This window comes from Balaenoptera borealis, assembly GCF_965194805.1.
Source record: "Balaenoptera borealis genome assembly, chromosome: 6".
NCBI classification, from domain to species: domain Eukaryota; kingdom Metazoa; phylum Chordata; class Mammalia; order Artiodactyla; family Balaenopteridae; genus Balaenoptera; species Balaenoptera borealis.
The window spans coordinates 115,666,856-115,691,578 of NC_138863.1; the positions used below are offsets into that span (position 1 = coordinate 115,666,856).

General features: G+C 40.4%; 2 long non-coding RNA genes across 2 annotated transcripts in view; both read right to left on the reverse strand.

Moving 5' to 3' along the window:
• The window catches only part of LOC309631496, a 549,237-nt gene that overhangs the window by 129,223 nt on the left and 395,291 nt on the right, over positions 1-24,723 (reverse strand). The window lies entirely within an intron of this gene.
• Positions 7,076-24,383, reverse strand: LOC309631486. The gene is made up of 3 exons (XR_014246304.1): positions 14,062-24,383; positions 12,642-13,140; positions 7,076-9,849 (listed from the first exon to the last, which is right to left on the reverse strand). It is a non-coding gene; the product is annotated as an uncharacterized lncRNA (long non-coding RNA).

The following is a 24,723-nucleotide window of genomic DNA, read 5'->3' on the forward strand; positions in this document are numbered from 1 at the left end:
AGTCACAACCTCTTGTTTTCAAGGAGATTTTGGAACCTGAAGGGCCTTGACTAGCAGGCTGAGCAGTTTGGATTTTATTTTGCAGATTATGGGGAATGGTGAAAGTGTCTGAAGTGATGGAATGACATCCTTAGAAAAGTATTTTGAAAGATCACCCTGATGGATGGGCAGCCAAGAGGAGCCTTATTGGCTAGAAGGCCACTGCAAATGTCCACACAAGAGATGGCAAAGGCCTAAACAGCAGTGATGCAAAGATATTTAGAAAGCAGAATTGATGGGATTTGATGATCAGTTTTAAGTGGGTGCTAAGTTAGGAGAGGAATGAGATAGCTCTCAGGATTCTACCTTGAACAACTGGTTACACATTGAGCAAACATGAGAAATCAGTGACACATGAAGTTTCTAGAAGCCCAGCACAGAGCCTGTTGAGGACTGTGTACTCAATAACACTGGCTCTGGTTAAAAAACCTGCCCAGTGCTTCACTCATAGTAGATGCTTAATACCTATTTGTTGAGAGAAAATTAGAATTCCATGTTTATTAAATTTCAGCAGTTCTAGTTCAACCAGTACAAAACCTAAGCACCATGTTCCAGTACTGAAGAATGAAACAGGGCAGCAGGAAGAGAAATTTAAGACATGATCATTATTCTTGAAAAGTGGACAATCCAGTAGGAGAAACACGATATACCCTTAGCAAGTGGTATAAGAATCGATGGTCACTACTTGGTTCATCTGGGTAGAATTCAATCAGTCTTGCAAAATATAATGAGTAAGATTCTTCCGTGTGACAAAAAGCCATAAATATGCCAAGCACTTATAGGAGTTCAACCTATATTAATTGGATCTCAAATGAAATCTGCTCAGTATTGCAACCATTTCATTTTAGACTTTTCTCTGAAGAATAGCGTTTCAGTCTCCTCTTCTTGCTGGACTTGGTAGTTCCCACTACTTTTCTTGCTTGGACCCTAACCCTAATCCTAACAATTCCTCTACCTGGAATGCTAGCCAATATTTCTATTTTGCTTTAGAGTTCACAAGATCCTTTCAGCATTTACTAGTTACCTTGCCATTCATTCAATAATTTTCCACCACCTGGTAATAGTATGTCTTCCATCATTCTCTAGATTTTATTTTTCAAATTTTCTTGTTATTGGCTTTTCACATGTTGTCTTCTATGCACAAGGAGACAAACCAACTTTCCTTGAAGTCAAGGTCATTCATTATATAAAAGGAACTGATCTGGGGTGTCCAACTCAGGTGAAGTTTTTCTAGAACTTCTTGAATTTTTCTGCAGTGCTACAGTTTATATTATAAACCTCTATTCTACCAGCTGGCAGAGACTTAATCTCAGTCAACTTGGGGATGCCCCTGCGTCTAGAGGAAGTCAGGTCTAGAGGAAATCACTGGGTCCTTTTTGGAATTTTCCCACACTAGCATATTCCGAGATGTCCACTGTCCTATTTGGTCTTGAGTCTGTCAAGCCATAAAGGTTGTTGCTGCCTCTTATTTTATACCCTTTAAAGTCCCTCAAATCTGGCAGTTGTCCTTGAATGGGACATGAAATTCAAGCTGCTTCCTCTCATCATGCTGGGTCCTAAAAAACTTGGTGAAGCTCTCTAAGTCACATCTGCCCAGACGCAACACCTGGTCACTATGCTCTGGCATCTTGCCCACCTCCTTGAAGTTTAACACCGAGAAAGGGGCACAGACCCTCTCTATCAGGGATCCTCTAAACCTATGTAGGGTTTCTATTAAAACTCCAGCCCTGCACAGGGGTGGTGATCAAGGCAGAACATGGAACTTCCTTTCTCAAGGACCCATAATTCGGTAAATACATGTTGCTTTGTTTTCGCCTCTTTTCTTTCTCTCCTGAAAGAACCTTTCTGTAGTCTTTGGGGCTCTAAGTCCTTCTCTGATTCGTCATGTATCTTGATTTGGGAATCTAATATTTATGTTCTGAGTTCTGTTTGTTTACATTTAAGGGCTTGGCTTTTGAAATTCTAAGGAATCAGCTCCCTTTTCCTTTCTCCATATTCTGTAGCCTTGTCCATTTTCTTAGTTCAGAGTGACTCCCTTGGGCAAAGGGAGCCAAATGTACTTGGAAATAAAGATTTTTTAAAAAGTCTTGGTTAATATATCAAAATAGTATCTTGCCCATTTATCTTCCTCCTTTCTTTCAAGAAACACTGGTCTGGTATTAGGAGGGATCTAGACAGGATGATGGTTTGGTTGTCACATTCTAAGATCTTTAGCAAGCTGATCTCTTCTATAAGACCCACAGCAGTGATTTTCAAATGCAGATGATTTTCAGAGACTCCTTAGGAGTTGCTGACTCAGTTTCATGGAATGGGGTTGGAGATTGAGGAATTTTTTTTTTTAAGCGTCTTCCTAGGTCTAGATCAGTGATTCTCAATCTTTGGCATGTGTCAGAATCGTCTGAAGGGTTTGTGGAAGCAGATTGCTGAGCCCCACTGCCAGGGTTTCTGGTCTAGTAGGTGTGGGGTAAAACCTGGGATTTTGCTTTTCCAATAAGTTCCAAGGGGATGTTGAAGCTGTTGCTGGTTTGGGGACCCTGCTTCCAGAACGGCTGCCCTACGCGAGTGGTTCTCACACTTTGCTGCATTTTGGAATCATCCGGTTAGCTTTAAAAAATCTTAGTGTTGAGACCACACCCCATACCAAATCTGTCAACATCTCTGGCAGTGGGAAAGAGGTACCAGTAATATTTAAAGCTCCCCAGGCAATTCCAGTGTGCCTCTGAATGACTTGAGAACAGTTCTCTAATCCTTTGATTCTCAAGCTTCAATGAGTGCTCAGATCACCTGGGTGTTTAGTTAAAATGCAGCTTCTGATTCAGTAGATCTGAGAGGGAGCAAAGACTGGGAATTTCTTGAGGTATAATTTACATACAAGAAAATGCACTAATTTTAATTGAACAGTTTGATGAGTTTTGACAAATGTGTGTGCCTGTGTCGGCACTACTGCCATCAAGGTTTAGGATGTTTTCAACACTCTTGACGAGTTTCCCCAGGCCCTTCACCGTCAGCTCCCCCAGTCCTGACTCCCAGCCCCACGACTCACTAATCTGCTTTCTGTCACTACAGATTAATCTTGCCTGTTCTAGAGTTTCACATAAATGGAATTATATAGCATGTATTCTTATATGTCTGGCTTCTTTTGCTTGCTCATTAGAGATTCTTCACTTTTAATAAGATCTCAGTTACATAGACCACGTTTACTTCTCCAAAGCAAGGCACTTAAGGACTTAGGCAGGAATTTTTGACTTATGGTATTTAGCCCAGAGACTTCAGCATGATTGGTATTTATTAAGTAGGATGTATTAAAATGATTTAAAATGTATAATACTGAATATTCAAAATCAGAGCCTGCAGTGACTAGAGGTTCTGTAGGGAACCTGTTGGGTACAGCCTGTGGCAGACATGAAACTTCTGGGGCAAGAGCAGGGAGTGGATGCTGAGGGAGGGGCAGGCGGCGGTGCAACAAGGCAACCGGTCCATAGGGAGCTGGAGGCTGGGCTGGCCCTGCAGTTGCACCAAAGCTCTGCACCCTCAATGCGGCACAGGTCGCCCTCGTTTTCACTTTATGCCTCTATATTCGAGTGATAAGGTGTTTCTTTTCTCGGCTTTGGCAATTTGGGGAATTGCAAAGCTCAGGAGGAGGTAAGATAAGATGCCTGCAACTGCATTTTAGAAAAATGATGTGTAATATCCACTTTATGACATCTAAACGAGGTCTTCTTTTAGCTGTGTCCCTGGGTTGTGCCCACTGCTAACTTTAATAAACCCACATGCTTGTACCCATCTTTCATCATGTCAGCAAATTTAAAGAATACGGTGTTTGTTTTTATCTGTCTTGTGTCCCTTTGTTAGATGAGAGTATATTTTATATTTCTTATTAAATGGCAGCAGTTATTTCTGAAGGCTGATAGTTTATAGCTTCACTACTGTGAGGAAACTGAAGGGGGTTGGTGGGAGAAAAAAACTTTTTGTTTGATTATGCTCTGGGAACTGGTTTTGGGCATAAAAAAATAAAACAATTCATACATTCGCCAGAGCTTATTGTATTATCAGGTAATATACCTGCCTCTCTGATAAATAGGGCTCCGTAGAACAGTTAATATAAGCCTGAGAGTTACTTGGTGCAGAAATACAACAGTATAAAGCTGCTCAAATGCAGTCCATAGCAATTGTTTCCATCATAAGGAAGGTCTTGAAATTCTAACAGTAATTGAAGGAGTTGCTTTGCTCACCATCAGAATGGGGGTGGGGGGGAGATTCCCATTTCACATGAAATCTTTCAGGAAATCTAGTCTCAGGAGTTGGATACTTTTGCAAACAAACAAAAAAAAACAATGCACCGCATATCCCACTCATGCATGGCTTTGCGTTTTTACAGAGCTCTTCCACACACGTTATCTCTGGATTCTCACAATAACCATGTGTGTTAGGCTGTACAGACACCATCTCTCTTTGGCCCATGGAGACATGCAGCTCAGAGACATCAAAGGACTTAGCCAAGCCGCACAGGCCGCTGGGAGAAGCTGGCTCTGGGACTCTGGCCAGTCACCGTCCCCATAATGTCTGAGAAAAACAAGTTTGTGATAAACCCAAAGATACTACGGTGTTGTGTTTTATAAAACGGTAGCTCACAGAGTGTTTGTTTTTTTTTTAATTTACTTTTTTTATTGAAGTATAGTTGATTTACAATGTTGTGTTAATTTCTGCTGTCAGCAAAGTGACTCAGTTATACATATATACACATTCTTTTTTAAATATCAGTATTTTCAATCTTGTTTTATTGTCATTTTCCTTTTTTTCTTAAATAGAAGACAGCAAAGCCTGGTTAATGATAGTCTCTGATTATTGGATTACTAGATTACTAGAATCTTAGTAGCTTAGGCTTACAAGTAGATGACCAAAAAATTTATTGTTCAAACTGGGATACTCCTGAAAGTGAAAGGTGGCACTATTAATCATTACATTGGGCTGAGACATAAACCAGAACTGTCTACAGCAAACGAGACTGTATGCTTGCCCTACCTAGGACTGCCTGTGGAAATTCTATTGTCTTAACCCACATGAGAGAAAAGTTCTCTTTAATCAAACAAGAAGTATGATTTCTCCAAGAAATACAGAAGAAAGAGCTCCTGAAGGAAGCTTCTTGTTTTTTCCCCACCACTCCCAGAATTATCAGCTCTCATGCCTATCATGGGTACTGTGCCTAGACTACTTCTGTTAGTTTCCTGGAGTGCTTGTAGCAAAGTACCACAAACTAGGTGGCTTAAAACAACAGAAGTGTACTGTCTCACAGATCTGGAGGCTTGAAGTCCAAAATTAAGTGGTTGTCTGGGCTGTACTCCATCGGAAGCTTCTAGGGAAGGATCTCCCCTTGCCTCTTTCAGTTCCTGGTGGCCCCAGGCATGCCTTTGCTCATAGGGACATAACTTCAGTCTCTGCCTCTGTCTTTGTATGATCATTTCTCTGTGTGTCTCTCTCTTTACATTGTATTCTCCTCTTATTAGGACACCAGTCCTTATTGAAGCAGGGCCCACCCTATTAATGACATCTGCAAAGACCCTATTTCCAAATAGGGTCCCATTCACAGGTACTGGGGGTTTAGGACTTTAATATATCTTTTAGGGGGACACAATTCAACCTATAACATTATCATGCTTGAGCAAAGACTTATTTCTCTTTTGTTCTTTTTAGCATAGCTTAGATGGGACAGTATTTCAAAAGGAACTTCCGTGAAATTTAATTGGGAAAATAACAGCACTATTTCCAAAGAACTATTTTCAGTAAAAGCAGCAAAGAGTTCTTTATGTCAGGATAATCAGATTATCAGGGATAATGTCAGAGATGCTTGCCACGCTTTTCCCACCTGAGCTTCTGTCTGTTTCGTAGATGAGACCTGTGGGAACCATCTTGTTTTTCTAAGACTGGAAGCTCTTGTTCTTTGACGTATCACCCTGTTCACAGTTAAATCCCAGCTTCCCCAAACTAATCCCTTTTATCTCTTTCAAATAGTCTTTTCCAACCAAGGGTATCGCACTCAGTGCTGTGGGAGGAATCTGTCTAGGTTACCATTCATTGACACACATACGTCCAAAGTGAATGATTTTGCTTTTCCTTACCCAGGTTATAAGCGTGGTTCTTTCTGGAAAATTCTGAGAGAGTATACTCTGGTTTTTTCCTCTTCTTTCCTCTCCAGTCTCCACACAGAAAAGTCTGCATCATAATATTACAGAGTAGTAGGTTCCCTCTTTTCTGATGCAGTTGGGGCTGGTAGTTGTAGTTCAAAAAAGAGAGATTATAAATATATACATACACACACACACACAATTTTAAGATAATTATATAAGCAGATGGTAACAATAAAATATAGAATTTTACATTGCTTAGAAGAAATAACATAATTTTTATAGTATGTGCCAACATTTTTTAAAAAAATTATGATAACATCAACTCAGGGTGTTCAATGTAAAAACTAATTCCTGTGTATCTTTATTTACTGTAGTAATAATTTTTGGCTGTAATATTGATTCCATATCTCTTATTCTTCTCCATCTTCCTCATCTTTAGATTCATTTGTTTCTGTCATGGATAATATAATTTCTGTTATCATCTGTAATTTCACTTTCCAACATATAACCTCCATTAATCATTTGTTGTCTGTTATTTTTATTCAATATGTTACATATCAGGGGACTGCTCTAAAATTTCTCCCTGTTAGTGCTGAATAAATGGATATCAGGCCTTTTTTTTTTAAGAGAAAAGTTGAAATCCATCACTTGCTGTAAAACTTTTAGTTCTGACAGTTTTTTGGACACATCGATAATCTTTTGATTATATGGCCATGGATTTCTTGGTTGGAGTTCCATCTCATCTTTTTTGGATTTACCATACCCACAATGCATCCTTAATTATTTGCAATTTGGATTATAAAGTGGGTCTAGAGTTAATAATATTGTACGAACATCAATTCCTGATTTTGATAATATACTACAGTTTTGTGTTATTATCACTGGGGAGCTGGGTGGAGGATACATGAGAATACTTTGTACTATTTTTACAACTTATTATGAATCAAATATTTCAATTAAAATTAAGAAAGTGGAATTGGAACTTGAAGGCCCACGTTAAGATATTTGAGTGAATTCTTTTGAATTTGTATATGTTTTACACCAAAACTTTTACAGTTGTCTTACTTATAGCTATTTCAACAATAGTTTTTTGAATCTCACCTTTATTTTACTGCAGAAACTTAGCTAAGCATTTCACTTAATTTCTGAGGAACAACTCTATTTTTCCACTTACTAGTGCAAAGTGAAAATTAAAAACTGTAATTATAGTCATAATCACAACGGGCATAAATAAGTTTATAAACAGGTGGAGCTCAGTATATAGCCCAATGTGGGGCTGAGTATTTGGATGTTCCTGGTATGCTATAGCTGGCTGTAGCAATTGAACTACACTTTTTCTAGAGTTAATATAGAGAAAATTTATCCCACAAGCTGATTACTTGCAAGATGGTTAATAATACTTCTACTGTATAACAAGTGCATAATCATTCGATAGCAATTCTCTCACACCCGTCTCACAGACGAGGAAATTAAGGCCTCAAAAGTTACAGGGACTGCCTAAAGACATATTGCCTTAGAGGCAACACTGAGCTTAGAACAGATTTTTCCCAGTCTCCTGAGTTCATGAATATTCCCATATTGGTATCCTTTTGTGAAGGTCCTGAGTAAACAGTCTGTGGGACTCTAATTGACTAAATTTGATTTGTACGCTGGGTGACACACTGATTTTAGCTTGAGGAAATTTGTAAAATTTTAATTTTTTTTGGCTGAAAGGCATGCTCCTTCTTGCTTGTTCTTAAAAACCATATTCAGGTTTGAAAGCTTAGACACTCTCGAAAACTCTTCTCATCCCACTGAAAAAGAATGTTAAGCAGTTTGGAAGCCCTTTGGGTCTCCAAATCAATTATTCTGGTCTCCTTCCACTGAACACGAAAGTTCAGCAGAGATGAATTGCTTCTTGGGAGGTTTTGCTCCCATTTTGTTTTAGTAAGATTTACACTGCTGTCTTCTCCAGGCTGTCAATTCTGAGAATTCCCAGGAAGAAAAAAGATGGAGCAGGGGAATGGGTGAAATCTTGGGGAAGTGCATGAAAACACAATAGGAAATACTTGTGTTTGAAAAACAAGATTTTGTTTTTCTCTTCTAAAGGAATTTTATAAAAACCAGTAGTTTTATCACAGAACAATATACAGAACATCTACCAACAATAGCAGGTATAGATCTTCCTGTGTATTTTTGACATTACCTTGACCTGTTTGCACAAGAGTAAATGTCATCAAAAAGTGAAACATCCAGCTCGATATCCAGATGTTCAGAGAATCTAGGTGGAGAACAGAACACTTTTCCAAGTTTTTAACCCTCCTTCTTTCATAAACTAGCATGCTACCTTGTAAAATAATTCTAGGGCACTGTAGTTAAAGAAAAATTCAAAGGGTCTCTACATCAGGACTTCTAAACCTTCGGATGCTGATGAGGTTCATTGGGAATCTCTAAGAGGAGACTGCACTGTAAAGATTCCTCAATTATATTTGGTCAGAGAACCTTTGGAAATCACTGAATATCTTTTAGGATTGATATATCACAGAGAGATTAGTTTAGGGAATGTTGATTTTCAAGCAACTTCAAGGGAAATGACTTTCCCCCTTCTGACCTGATTCTTTAAGCCAATGCCTCAAACATACTTGGAGGGACAAATAACTTTGGAAATTATTTTCACTATTATTCCTTCAACTTTATTCCCAGGAAGAGTAAGCCGTTATTTCTCACGAGCCCAAAAGCAACTACTACGTTGTAATTTATTTTTTAAAAAATTTATTTTTATTTATTTATTTATTTTTGGCTGCATTGGGTCTTCGTTGCTGCGTGCGGGCTTTCTCTAGTTTCAGTAAGCAGGGGCTACTCTTCGTTGCGGTGTGCGGGCTTCTCATTGCAGTGGTTTCTCTTGTTGCAGAGCATGGGCTCTAGGCGTGCGGGCTTCACTAGTTGCAGCACGCGGGCTCAGTAGTTGTGACTCCCGGGCTCTAGAGCGTAGGCTCAGTAGTTGTAGCGCACGGGCTTAGTTGCTCCGCAGCACGTGGGATCTTCCCGGACCAGGGCTCGAACCCGTGTCCCCTGCATTGGCAGGCGGATTCTTAACCACCGCGCCACCAGGGAAGCCCACAACCACTACTTTTAGGACTACATTTTGCATGACTCCTGGTTAATTAGATACTGCACTTCATTTGATATGATGATTCATCAGTCTAATATTTCCTTTTTAAAAAATTACCTCTTAAATGATAATATTTTCTTACTCAGAAACTCACTCCCACCTTGTAACTTATTTTAGAGATGTGAGTGCACACATATTTGCCAGAGTCTTTTATGAAAATATAACAAAAGTGTGCTCTAGTAGAATTGGGCTGGAATCTGAAAAGCCAAACCCCTTTATAATGCTGTTGTTGGAGGGTAGTCATGAGATGGAGGGTCTGTTAGGTGTTATTTTATAAAGCTGTGTTGTGGCAGAGTGTGGGTGGAGCTGGGAGTTATGGCTTCACAAGTTCTACTGTAACAGAGCACCATAGAAAAAGATCATGCCGCACTGGCTTTGCGCTTGTCTGTCTGTTCCTGTCACTTTTAAGACTTACCTATAGTAATGTATAGTTGTTGACATTTTCGTTTTTTTACAGTACAGGTGGAAAAACGGGAATAGTGAAATGAGTAAAGAGTTCGGTATATAGCCAACACTCAACAAAGTGTTTAGTACCTGAAAAAAATGAAAGTGGTATCAAGAACCAGTAGTACTCTTCTTATAGTCCAGAGGGCCCTTTCTTAAATTGGGGAAGCACATTTTTAAAACTGCTAGTTTCACAAGGACAATCTTGACATGTACTGAGAAAGGTGGTTTTAATTAAAGCTCTGATGCTTCATCATCTGAAATTTGTTTATTGCTTCATGGAGCTGATTTTTGAAGAGCAAGGAATGAATAAATTCTTAAATGTGAAACTTGGGTCAGTAGCATTAGAAGGCAAATTAATTTTAAAGTGTAACCAAGAGCATAAACATATTTGCTTCTGTCTGGAACCAAATATAAACTTGATTTCTGCTTATGAAGAAACAAAGCCTGTTGCTACATAATGCCAACATATCTGCTTGTCTGTCAGCATGAAGCTAGAATGTCTGGATGTCTGGATAAGGATAAAATATTTCTAGCTGATTTAGTCTATACATATGATATGAAGACCACTGGAACAGCACTCATTCAGTATCACAGGTTGTCTTAATAGCTTTGCAGCAAAGCTTCTCCGATTTGATTCTCTGAGATGTTGAAAATGTCAAAACTTACTGGGATTTATTAAAGGTGACTGCTTGCTTGTTGTCTATGTCTAGACAGTATCTGAGTCCCAAGCAAAATGGTTATACACATAAGTTATATAAAGAAAACTAAACCTTATAGGTTATAACCCTAGAAAAAAATGTGCGTGTATAAAGTAAATGAAGGATAAAGCTCAAGAGGCAGGATCCTTTCTACTAGCAGAGACTGGGTCCAGGCTTTTTCCATTGTTCTACCTTGATTTTAGTATCTCTAGTGTTAGAAGAAATATCTCTGAAGTGTCATTTATAATGTGTTGTGCCCTGAAGAGCAGAATTTTTCCTCGGTTTCCAAAGTGCTTAAAAATTCACCGTCAAGACAAGAGATAACAAGTGTTGTGAGAACGTGGAGAAAAGGGAACCCTTGTGCACTGTTGGTGGGAATGTAAGTTGGTGCAGATACTGTGAAATTAAAAACAGAACTACCATATGATCCAGCAATCCTACTTATGGATATATATCCAAAGGAAATGAAAACAGGGTATTAAAGAGATATATGCACCCCCATGTTCATTGTTCATGCTTGCCAAGGTGTGAAATAACCTAAGTGTCAACAATGAATGGATAAAGAAGATGTGGTATATATTATTCAGTAATGAGAAGGAAGGAGATCTTGCCATTTACAGCAACATGAGTGGAACTTGAGGGCATTATACTAAGTGAAATAAGCCAGACAGAGAGAGACAAATACTGCAAGGTACCACTTATGTGAGGAATCTAAAAATAAAAAAAGTCAAACTCATAGAAACAGAGACTAAAAAAGTGGTAAAGTGGTTGCCGGGGGGTGGGGGAAATAGGGGTTGGTAAAGGGGTACAAACTTTCAGCTACAAGACGAATAAGGTCTGAGGATCTAGTGTATAACATGGTGACTATAGTTGATAACACTGTATTACATAACTGAAATTTGCTAAGAGAATAGAACTTAAATATTCTCACCAAAAAAGATAAATATGTGAGGTAATGGATGTGTTAATTAACTAGAATGAGGAGAATCCTTTCACCATCATCACGATGTACACTTTAAATATCTTAGTTTTATTTGTCAACTATACCTCAATAAAACTGGAAACAAATAATCCCAAGAGAGATTCTGTTAAGTCTCCAAGGGCAAGACTGCTGTCTTAATCAGCTTTGTGTATTCAGTGATAAGCATGCTGTAAGTGCCCAACAAAGATTTGTTGTATGAATGAATGAATGAATGAATGGCTTGCTGGGCAGGTGGGAGAATGGTCAATCCAGTCTCTGTGATGGCAACTACTTTCCCCAGTGACCCTTTAGCCTGGTGTTTCTCAAACACCAGGTGGAACTATGTTCCATGGGACACCTGCATCTGAATCATTAGGGGACTTTCTAAAAATGCACATTCCACCTGAAACAGAATCTCTGAAGTTGAACCTCAAAATCCTGCATTTTTAGCTTTAGCAGGTTCCCAGGTGATCCTCATACACATTGAGATGGACAACCATTGCCTTAGTAGTTATGCAGCTCTACTTCCCATCTCTGTAAAAATAACATCTTAAGGTCACATAGCTTTGATCAGTGAAACAACTTGCAGAATCAGCTTTTTGAATGTTAAGTTTTCTACATTTGGTTGCACCAGATGAGGAGAGAGAGCGATCACACAGCTGTTATATCCTTTAGCTGGGAGTCACAAGCATGTGAGATCTGTGATTAAATTCTATGGACAAAATTCTGCCTTCTATTTTAATATAAAACATTACCATTTAAAAATGAAATAATTGAAAAGCCCCATGTTTTAAAAAAATTATGTATTTAACATAACAAGTAGATGATCTCTGATACATATCTGTCCCTAATTAGTCTGCTTTTAATCAAAGCAATAAAAATACATGATTTAAAAATTGTTCAGAAGGCCTAAGTAAAAAACCCTGTCTTTTCTGTTTCTACACAATGCTATTTTCCAGAGAACATCCCTTTTAGCCATTTCCTCTTTTAGGTCTGGTGTTACCTCTATCTGTTAGGATGTTTTTTTCTAGAAGTAATTGAAAAGCTGAATAAAGTGGCCTAAACATTTTAGATATTTATTATCTCACATCAAAAAAAGACTGAACATAGGTTGTTCTAGATCTCACTCAGCAGTAAAACAATTTAAAAAATTATTCTGTCTCTTTCTAGTTCCATGGGGTTATATTTAATTCATTATTGTTTCATCATTTTCTTGTTACCTCACAGTCACAAGATGGCTGCTCCTACTCCATTATCATGGATATGTTCCAGGCAGGAGGAAGGACAAAGAAGTCTTATCTTGCATCTGAGACTTTTATTAAGAAGCCCATTATTATTAGGAGAACCCTGTTAGACTTCCTCTTCTATGTCACTAGCTAGAACTGAGCCAGATGGTCTCCCCTAGCTGGGACATTCGTTACTTCAAGGGGAGCTTTGTAAAAGCTCTTATACTAGGGGGCCTCATGTGCAGAAAAGGGAGGGTTTTTCTCAGGGTGGTGATATCTACCCTAGTTACCTAATTTTCCTTTGGCAGTTCATTCACTTTCTTTAGAGAGGAGTTCTCTTGTTCTTTTAATAGCGGTAGGTGTTTCTCATGGGAATATAATGTCAGGTAGGAGGCACATATAGAGAAGTCTGTGTGTGTGTGTGTGTGTGTGTGTGTGTGTGTCTGCACCAACAAGGGGATAGATAACGTACATTGCTGACTAATACAGTGGCCTGTTGGTAGAGTTTGTTAGTGTCTCCTCTTGGGAACTCTTTCTCACTCCTTTTCTCCACTGTCCTTGCAATGCGTTCAAGGACAAATTCAAGACACATTCAAGTGTCTGGGGTTTCCATGAGTTTCCCTGGGGCAGATGGGCTCTTTCTCTTGGTTACAGCCTCTTCCTGCTTATTTGGGGCTTCCTAGTTACATTCTGCCCATCCCAAGTTTTTGTTTAGAAATGTGTTAACTTTCCTTGCTTGCTGATGGTCTTCCACCCATTGCCTTGGTGTCTGGTTTTCTATCACTTTCATTTTACTGCAGTCTAAGAGCAAGGTGATGTGAAAGCTTTGTACTAGTTTCATTTTGAACCCCGTATTTTTTCTGAACTCTTTCTATGTCTACTTGACCTTCCTTTCTCTAACAGTGACTTATGGTTTTAGGCTTAGAAAAATGTTTTCCGTTCTTTTCTGTAGTCTTGGTTGCCTTGACTTTGTTTTCACCCCAGATAACTTTTTTTTGTTTTCATCTCACGAAAAGCAATGTGCCTACGTCACTCCTTCACTAGAAATCCCCTCAGTGATCCTTGTGGCCAACCAGATAAAGTCCAAACCACACAGCTGACCCATGCCCACCCTGCCAGTCTCATCTCTGGTATTTCTTAATGCCCACTCCACTCTCAAGACGAACTCACTTACTTGTCTTCCCCCCAACATGCCTCTGAGCATGTTGAAGGCAGAGGCTAAGTCTTCTCTCTCTCTTAGTCTTCCTGGCTTGTGCCTTGCCACACAGTGTGTGCTTCATAAATGTTCATAGAAAAAGTTCATGGCTACATTCAAATTTCTTTCCCAACCGGTTACATCCCTGCTCAAACTCCAGATGCTTCACTCAGTTAAGAGGGTATGCCTCAGTATTTTCTTAACTCTGCCTCTGAGTGCTCCGAAAATACCACCAGTAGAAATACACAGCAACCTTGCCGTTTGCCTTTATTGCCTCCTGGTGACGTCTCTCCACCACTGCTGTCGTTTTACTAGACTTAACCTTTTTAAAAAATTTTTATTTATTTTATTTATTTATTTTTGGCTGCGTTGGGTCTTCGTTGCTGTGTGCAGGCTTTCTCTAGTTGTGGCGAGCGGGGGCTACTCTTCATTGCGGTGCGCGGGCTTCTCATTGCGGTGGCTTCTCTTGCTGCGGAGCACGGGCTCTAGGCATGCGGGCTTCAGTAGTTGTGGCATGCGGGCTCAGTAGTTGTGGCCCACGGGCTTAGTTACTCTGCGGCATGTGGGGTCTTCCCGGACCAGGGCTCGAACCCATGTCCCCTGTACTGGCAGGCGGATTCTTAACCACTGCGCCACCAGGGAAGCCCCTTGACTTAACCATTATAGGAAAAACCTAGGGTGACCCCCATCCATCTTTAACTCTTTTATTTAATATACCTACACTGGTCAGATTTGCTCCTTAAAGTACAGAAAGAATAATGAGGTTTTCATGGGTCTCAAAGTCATGGAAATACTGAGCTTCATGGTACCTTAGAAATTAACCAGAACAAACGTTTCATCCAGGGATCAGGAGGCTCTGTGTGACCCAAGAGAGGGAAAGTGCTTTTCAGGGGCACACGGTGGGGTCAGTGGTAGAATTAAAATGAACGCCTGGCTCTCCAGATGCACAATTCAGTAAGTGTTTTTTCTAGTTTGTCTAAGTGCATTCATACACACACACGCACACATGCACACGAATATACTATTTTCCAGTTAATAAAGTAGAAAATTGAACAAAAGTTTAACTGCTTAGTGCTAACATATTTGAATTTATAAAGCTCTTTGAAGTTTTTTGTCTTGAGGTGCTCCAACAGGGATTTTTAGTGGGTGCAGTATTAGCGATGTTTATGGGGAAACTCTTCATTATGTGGGACTGTCCCAAGCACTGCAGTGCATTTGGCATCCTTGGTCCCCTCCCACTAGAATGTCAGTAATGCTCCCTAGATGTTGTGACAGCCTGCAGAGTCCCTGCCTGCATTTCCAAATTCCCTGTGTGGAGGCAGTATTGCCCAGCTGAGAACCACTTTGTGATTCTCAGAGCAAAGGAGGTAGGATGGGGCTGGTTATGCTGATTTGCCATATTTATTTCCAATCTAGCCCACACTATGGCCTACTCAGGGATGTTCGTGCTTGACCAGGAATCGTCAATGTGAGGGAGAGGTGAGAGAGGAAATCGAGGAGCTGAGGCCCAGGAGGAAGGACAGGGGGAGGGAGAGCTTGTGAGGCCCCCAAAATCCTACAATCAAAAAACAAAACACTACCTGCAGGAACCTTTCCTGTTACTAAAATTCCCCGAGATCTGAGAAGGCAGGAACATGCCAAACTTGAGTAAGAAACATCTTTAAAAGTGCAAATTGAGTGAACCTTGTTAATGCTAAATGATGGGAAAGGCAGGGATATGGCTTCTACAGTGCATGGCTCTGTTCAAGTTTTCCTAATGATTTGTCTCTCCTGTTGGGTTGCTGGGTTAGAAATGCCAATCATTTCCATAGGGGTGGAAACCAAGGCATCCCTCTGGGCAGAAGTGGGGAGCCATAACTATTTAAACAGGAACTGGGTGAGGAGCTGGCATAAGGCCTGAAAAGTTGTTATTGCTCACAGCACCTGGAAACTGCAGAAGAAAGTCTGGATTTTGGCTAGGGATAAGATGTCAGCGTGTTTCGGTCCTGTCTGACTTACTTGAAAGGGAGGGGGAGGCACAGGTGACAGCTTGGTGAGGGTACCAGGTAGTAGGGGTCACCAGGGTGCGGTTGGGTGGGAGGACATTTTTAGGAAACTTTTTTTTGGCTGTGGCCCGCGGCATGGAACCTTATTTCCCTGACCAGGGATGGAACCCGAGCCCCCTGCAGTGGAAACACGGAGTCCTAACCACTGGGCCACTAGGGAAGTTCCAGGAAACTCTTTTTTTAAAAAACTCTTTCCTTTACTTGATGTACTTCACATTCCTGCAACTTTGTGTCCCTGTCTATCCCATTCCTTTCCTAGGAAGAACATCGAACTCTTTCAAGGTCCGTCTATTAGATGGGGGTGTGTGTCAGTATGTGTTTCTGAAAACACATACTTACGGTGTTGCTGTGAGAATGAAATAAATAAAAATTTGAAGTGTTTTTCTCTGTTACTACATAGCCTCTGGACCAGAGAGACAGATTGCTTGGGTTTGAATCCCAGCTCTGCTCTGCCACTTATTAGTTCTTTTACCCCGGGAAAGTTATTTAAAGTTTTTGTTTTTCAGTTTTCTCACCTGTAAAATGTGTATAATAATAGTACCATAGGAATGAAGTGAAGAGTAAATAAATATTTATGAGGTATTAACAATATTTATAAGGTCTTAAATTAGATGAATTACTATTTAAAATGTACATAATAAGCATTATTATTAGTATTTGTTAAATACATACAGTAAGATAAATTAAAGACACCTGCTCTCCATCCACTTTATTACCTTTCCTTCTTGTTGCAATTCTTTCAAGCCAAAATTTCATGTTGGGTTTTGCTTGGATGAGAACTGTGGCTAAATATTAGAAGGGTGCTAAAGGGATAGAAAAAACAACAAAATGAAAAAAGATGGGACAGGAGGAAAAGATTGGCCAGCTGTGGCCTTAATTATGCCATATGTCTTGAGTCACCTGAGATGTTAGAAATAAAGTCATGACACATGAAGCTTCTAGCTACAGACTTCTAGGTCAGGATGGAAAAGCAGGAGGGAGCATGCATGGCCAGAGGCGAGAGTAGGGCCTGAAGGATGTTGGGTTAGGGGAGAACACTTAGCTGCTTTCTGGAGGGTTTGGGGGAACATGGCCCTCTACTTGTAAGAAATCCTTTACGCAAAGTGCAGGACTCTATCCAGAAGAATCCAGTAGGCATTGGTTCTGATGTTCTTTGCCTCACTGTTGTTAGACTTCCACACATAGAGGAGGCACCCATCCTGTCTGAGTTCTGGAGAGGGGCTGACTGGAAATGGACCAGATGGGTTTGGCCTTTAAACTCCCCACCAGGTGCTTTGTAATTGTTTTCTTGTACAGGGAGGGAAGAGAAAGGGCATGCCCTGGGGGTCATCTACGTGGAGACCCTTTACTTATACCATGAGGTAGAGTGGATGTGATTATTTTTGTACTTATATTGTGGAAACAGGTTCAGAGCTGGTGAGTATCTTACCTAAGATAGATGTGAGAGTACACCCAGCTCTATCTGACTTGAAAGTCACATGATTTTTTTAGAGTCAAACTTTAACTTTAGAATAGTTTTAAAATTCCAGAAAAATTGTGAAGACAGTGCAGAGAGTTCCCATATATTCCACACCCAGTTTCCTCTATTTTTAACACTTAGCTTAGTACATTGGTCACAATTAATGAACCAGTATTAATACATTATTATAAAGCCCATATTTATTCAAATTTCTTTAGTTTTACTGAATGTTCTTTTTCTGTTCCAGGATCCCATCCAGGATACCACATTTACATTTAGTTGTCATGTCTCCTTAGGTTCTTCTTGGCTGTGACAGTTTCTCAGAATTTCCTTACTTTTGATGATCTTGACAGTTTTGAGGAGTACTCGTCAGGTATTTTGTCCCTCAATTGGGGTTTTTTTGGATGGTTTTTCATAATTAGATTGAGATTTTGGGGTTTGGGGGTGTAGACCACAGAGGTCAGGTGCCATTCTCATCACCTCATATCAAGAGGACACATTATCAACATGGCTTATGGCTGTTGATGTTAAGCTTGGTCACCTGGCTGAAATAGCGTTTGTCAGGTTTCTTCTCTGAACCTTTTATTGGACAACAACATTAGAAACCAGGAGCTGGGTGTTGGGTGTGCTCATTGCTGCTGAGGTTGTGTTGTTTCTAGGTCATCACAGAGCAAAGAAATATATGCAGATTTACTAATCTATTTATATACACATATCTATAAACGTTTTTGTGTGTAACCCTCTGTATGTGTATTAAGCTAAACGTGAATCTGTACTAACGTCTCCCACTAATCTATTACCACGTGGATCTTTCTAAGCCTTCTTCCCTTGTTCATCTGTAACCTCCTCCACGTCAGCAGTGAGAAACCTGGCCCCCACCGGCCTCCATTCATTCCCTTAATGGTTCATTTCCAGCATACGTGCGGTTTCAGAATTGTGAACCTGCACTTCTGTGGGAAGTACATTTATCAACTACAGTATGGTGCTTATGCACAGTTCCTTTTGCCTTCAGTCTTACAGATTCCACTTATTTCCAAAGTTACTTAGGTCAGCACTTTTCCCTCTATCTCTTTCAGTAAAATTGTTTCATACATTTGTAATGCAGCTGTATTTTTTTATCACATCTGCATTCTATCCACAGATTCCCCCAATACCCTAAATTATTATTTTTTCACTTGCATATACTAAGGTTGGCTCTTTGTGCCTTAAAGTTCTCTGGGTTTTGATAAGTGTACAGTCGTGTATCCACAATTACAATATACTGAATAGTTTCAACATCCTAAAAAATGCCCTGTGCTTCACTTGTTCAATCCTATCCTCCCTGTCGCCCTACTACTCCAAATCTCTGGCAACCATTGATCTGTTTATCATTTCTATAGTTTTGCCTTTTTCTGGAATGTCATATAAGTGAAATCATACAGTAGGTAGCCTTTCAGGCTGGCTTTTCCACTTGGCAGTAAGCATGTACAATTTGTCCATGTATTTGTGTAGCTTGAGAGCTCAGTCTTTCTTATTGCTAAATAGCATTCTTTTGTATGGATGAACCATACATTCATGCGTGTTTATCTGTTCACCAACTGAAGGACATCTTGGTTGCTTCCAGTTTTAGGAAGTTTAAAATAAAGCTGCTATAAACATTTATGTGCTGTTTTTTGTGTGGATCCAAGTTTTCAAATCAGTTGGGTAAATACCAAGTAGTGCAAATGCTGGATTGTGTGGTAAGGCTATGTTAGCTCTATAAGAAACTGAGAAACTGGCTTCCAAACTGGCTGTGCCGTTTTGCATTTCCACCAGCAGTGAAAGAGCATTCCTGTTGCTCAGTATCCTTGCCAGCCACTGGTATTGCCAGGTGTTGGATTTTAGCCATTCTAATAAGTGTAGGGTGGTATCTCACTGTTGTTTAAATTTACATTTCCCTAATGACAGTTGATAGTAAGCATTTTTTCATACGCAGTCTCATGCTTATTTACACACTTGGAGTTGGAAAACAGACTCTGTGGCCAGCTGGCTGACCTAGATCTAGGATGATTGGTATCTGGACCTTAAATTAGCTTCCGGAGATCGCAGCTGGTGATGAGGATATGTTTGAGAAGCTGGCGACAGGAAGGCATCCGGGCGGGTTAACAGTGATTGGAGCAGCTGCACCATGCTGAGTCGATAGTCAAGAATCAGGTAGGTGACCAGCAGGCAACCTTTTAGGGCTCTGTTCTGTCTCTTCCTCTTGTACCAGATCCGCATTCCACCACCTCCTCCTCCTCCTTTTCCTTCTTAACACCTTTATGGAGGTATAATTGCCAGACAATAAGCAGAAGAAATATGAAATGTGCAATTTGGTAAATATTTATAATATAAATGCATATAAACCAGTGAAACCATTACCATGATCACATAATGAATAGATCTACCACTTCTAAAAATTTCCTCATGCTTTTTTTTATAACATCTTCTTCTTACCCTTTATCTACTCCTCCTCACAGGCAACTACCTATTTACTTTCTGTCACTATAGATTAGTTTGTATTTTCTAGAGCCTTATACAGATGGAATTATGCAGTGTGTATTCTTTTTTTTTTCCCCCCCCCGGCTTCTTTTACTCAGCATGATTATTTTGAGAAAATCAGCCATGTTTTGCACGTATCAGCAGTTCGTTCCTTTTATTGTTGAATAATATTCCACTGTATGGGTCATGCCACAACTTGTTTGTCCAGTTACTTGCTGATGGATATTTGGGCTGTCTCCAGTTGGGGCTCTTCCATATAAAGCTTCATAGAAATGTTCATTTCTATGTAAGTTCATTTGTATGTAAGAAATGTTCATTTGTATGTAAGTCTTTATATGAATATATGCTTTCACTTCTCTCGTGTAAATACCTAGAATTGGAATGGCCGAATGATATGGTAGGTATATATTTAAATTTTTAAGAAACTGCCAAATTGTTTTCCACAGTGATAGTAACATTTTCATCCACGCTAGCAGTGCATGAGACTTCCTCATCCTCCACATCCTTGCAAAAGCTTAGAATAATTTTCCGCTTTAAATGTTAGTCATAACGATAGATGTACAGTGATATCTCATTGTGGTTATAATGTTACACATCTTTTCATGTGTTTATTTGCCATCTGTGTATCTTTTTCTGGTGAAATGTCTGTTAAGCAAACCTTTTGCCTAATTTTAAAAATTGGGTTGTTTGCTTTCTTATTAATGAACTTTGAGAGTTCTTTACACATTCTAAATACAAGTTCTTTATCGCAGATGGGGTTTTTTGCTTTTTAAAGTATTTTCTCCCAGTATGTGACTTTTTTTTCATTATCTTGACAGAGTCTTTTGAAGAGAGAAAGTTGAACTTCTGATGAAGTCAGATAGCAGTTTGTTCTTTTATGGATCATGCTTCTGGTTATTATTTAAGAAATCTTTGCCCAATGCACAGCCGCAATATTTTCTCCTGTATTTTCCTCTAGAAGTATTATGGTTTTAAGTTTTACACTTAGGTACACAACTCATTTCAAGTTAATTTTTGTATATGATGTTACATATGAAGTTAATTTTTTTTGCAGACAGATATTCAGTTGTTCTAGCATCATTTGCTGAATAGGCTATCTTTTCTCCACTGAATTGCCTTTGTCAAAAATCAGTTGTCCATATTTGTGAAGATCTAATTCTAGACTCTTCTGAGCCATTTATCTGTCTTTATGACAATACAACACTGTTTTCATTTCTAAAGCTTTATAATAAGTCTTGAAATCAGGTAGCCTTAACCCTTCGACTGTGCCCTTTTCTATGCCTCTCTTTCAGCATGGAACTCACTATATTGCCATCACTAATTGACACAACTGTTTCACCTAGTGGGCCAGCAGCCCCTTGTAGGCAGGTAGCATGACTTACTCGGTTTTTAAATAATTAATTAATTAATTAATTTTTGGCTGCATTGGGTCTTCGTTGCTGTGCGCGGGCTTTCTCTAGTTACGGCGAGCGGGGGCTACACTTCATTGCGGTGTGCGGGCTTCTCACTGCGGTGGCTTCTCTTGTTGCGGAGCATGGGCTCTAGGCGTGCGGACTTCAGTAGTTGTGGCTTGCGGGCTGTAGAGCGCAGGCTCAGTAGTTGTGGCGCACGGGCTTAGTTTCTTCGCGGCATGTGGGATCTTCCTGGACCAAGGCTCGAACCTGTGTCCCCTGCGTTGGCAGGTGGATTCTTAACCACTGCACCACCAGGGAAGTCCCCTTACTCTTTTTTTAAAACAAACTAGACCATGTCACTCCCTCACTCAACTTCCCATTGGCATCCAGTCACGCTTGCATAGGGGCAGATCAAGGAGAGACTTATTGGCCAAAGAAAGGACTTTAGATATTTTACTTTAGATATTTTTCTGTCTCTTTAACTTCAGTCACTACCACTCCCCAGTCACACTGGTCTCTTTGCTTCTACCCCACATATACGAAGCACATTTTCATCTTGTGGACTTGGCACTCCCCTCCCCGCTGCCTGGAAAGCTCTTCCCCCGAGAGTCACATGATTTGCCCCTTCTGTTCACTGAGGTCTCTGCTCAAATGTACCCACAGAGCCAAGGCCTTTCCTGACCACTTTGTCTGGAGTGCCTTTTCTGTCATCCCTATGCATACACCCTGATTTGGTTTTCTTCAGAGTGCTCTTCTCTGTCTGACATGATACGTTTTAGTATATATTTATTAGCTTCTTTGAAGTTTATTTCCTTCACTAGAGAGTGAGACCTCTGTGAGAGAAAGACTTTGGTCTGCTTTTTTCCCTGTTGTTTTCTTTTTTCCGTGTTCAGCATTTGGGATGGTGACTGGCACATTGTGGATACTTAAAAAATAAATCTTTGTAACTCATTTCTTACTGAAGTAGCTGGTGGATAGGAAAGCGTGTAGAGGAAAGTTAGCATAGCAAGTCAGACTGCTAGTCTTAGAAGGGTTTGCTTGCAGGGTTGGCCCTTGGCTGGCATCTGGGAACTTGGATTTCAGGAGAGCTCCCACCACTCCTAGAACTGACCAGCGTGACTCAGGCTGTCTAAACTGTTTGTACAGACAACGTGGTTTATGCTGAACACCTGCTTTCCTTTGAGGAAGGAGAATCGAAATGGTATTGCTGAGAGCTCTTTCTAAAGTGGAGCGAGGGGGCGATTGAGGAAGTGTGACTTATACATGTCTCCTCCTGGCTGCAATCTGATCTTTTGACCACTTATTGTCCTAACAAAGGCACTTATTGTCCAGAACATCTGCCAGAAACTCAAGATACTTATCGAATCCTTACCCTAAAATAACTTGTGACAGTCTATCTAGTTATTTGAACCCTTATCTTAAAATAACTCATGATTCCTTAAGGACAAATATTTCCTGACTCATGTCAGAGTCAATCACAGTTCTTGCCAGGCAACTTTAACAACCTGGTGACTTCTGTCTTCGAAGGCCTCTGACTCCTTCTCTTTCCTGAAACACTCTTGGTTTTATCAGAATCTTGTGTCTCCAAAATTGTAATTCTTAAGACCCCAGATCAACTCTTTTCTTATTTGCAGCCTTCTGTTTCATTTTTTTTTGGTTGACACCATCTGAGATTTTGATACAGGCTAGTCAGAGGGTGCCTGTGTGACCAGCCCCCAGTAAAAGTCCTGGACTCAAATAATTTTCCTGGTAGTCGACATTTCACATGTGTTGTTGTAATTTGATGCTGAAAGAATGAAGCACATCCTGTGTGACTCCACAGAGGGAAGACTCTTGGGAACTTGTGTCTGGTTTCCTCTGGACTTCACCTCAGGCACCTTTTCCCTTTGCTGATTTACTTTGTATCCTTTTGCTGTTGTAAATCATAGTCATGAATATGACTATATGCTGAGTACTGTGAGAAGTTCTCCTAGTGAATCGTTGAACCTGGGGAGCCTTAGGGACTCCCAACGCAGAAAGGGTTTTTTTTAAAAAATGAAAATTGAACAAATGGTCAACATGAAGGAGCCTTTTCAGCAAGCGACAGGTACCCAGTCACAGAGACGAGGGCTCAGGAGCAGCTCTGCCATCCCTGGAAGGTCTCAGGGATGCAGGTGAGACACCAATCTTAGATGATCTAAGACCCTGGAAGAGGCTGGACGTTTTTAGCAGTAGTATAGTGAGCTTGGTTGCTGGTTTCAGATCCTATGTTGTTAAGAGGATTAAGAGTTCGTTCATGTAAAATGGGAGGTTTACCTTTCAGGAGCCATATGTGCTAGCTCTGTGCTAAGCACTTACAAGGGAACTGCAAAGTTGGCTTTGCCAAGCTGCTGAGCCCTGCACTGTGGATTTGGGTCTCCACGCTCCTTCACAGAGAGGCCGCGTTTGCACTGGAGCCTGAAGTGGCTGAATATCATGTAGGCACTAAGGGTGCCAGCTGTGAGGCCTGGCTAGAGGGGAAGAAGCAGATGTCAGAGCAGGCACTCTTGCGGGGAGCACTCCAGATGAACAGAAGTCTGAGTCTTTCAGGGATCTCATCCATTCTAGGAATCAGTCTAGTGATTGCTATCTCCTCCACCGGTTCCCAGTATCGGTTGCCCCTTCCTCACACTGGGCTTCATGACTGGGCTCTGTCTTTTTCCTTCTATTGAAATTCACATGCCACATATGAAATCTTCATATAGACTGATTGAATTTCTAGCATTGCGGGAGGAGTTAGGGCTGCAAGATCCTATGTGGTGATGGAGCTGAATCAGGGAGGGGACAGCTTCACAGTTAGATGGCTTGGGGGCCAGGGCGTCTTGGTCTCTCCAAAGTTGTTCTGTGTGGTACTCAGTAATGGCTAGTTCTCTGCTTTCTCTTTTTCTGCCCTGAGGACTGAGGAATCCTTATGTTGAGATGGCAGAGCCATCAGATTCAAGGATTCAGGATCACAAAGTGGCTACACGGAGGCCAGATGCCCTGGAAGAGCTTTCAGTCCTGAAACAGACTTTTGTAGGAGAAAAAAATAAAAAACAAAATTTTGCTGTGAGATTTTGGAGTTTGTTAACCAACAGAGCTTACCCTAGCCTGACTAAAACACCTGTTGGCTCAATCTGTTTTGCTCCCCATCCTCGCACCCCCAATTCATCCCCCCGCCCCAAGCCATGCTAACTATCCTCTTACCATTCAATTGCCAAATTTTAGCTGTTTTAACCAAGCCTTCCATTAACCTCTTTGTCATAAGGACCTAAGGAAGTGATTTTGTTATGGGGGAAGGTGAGGAGGCCACCTTTTGTTTAATTAGCATTAAAAACTTTCTAAAATCACAAATTATACTCTTCTGGTCCTATGAATGACTGAGTACTTAATTAATTCACAAAGCAGTTGTATTCCTGTGAGTCAGGCAGTCCCCAGGAATGTCAGTGCGCTACAGAAGACAGCTTTCTCTCTCTGTCATTTGCCC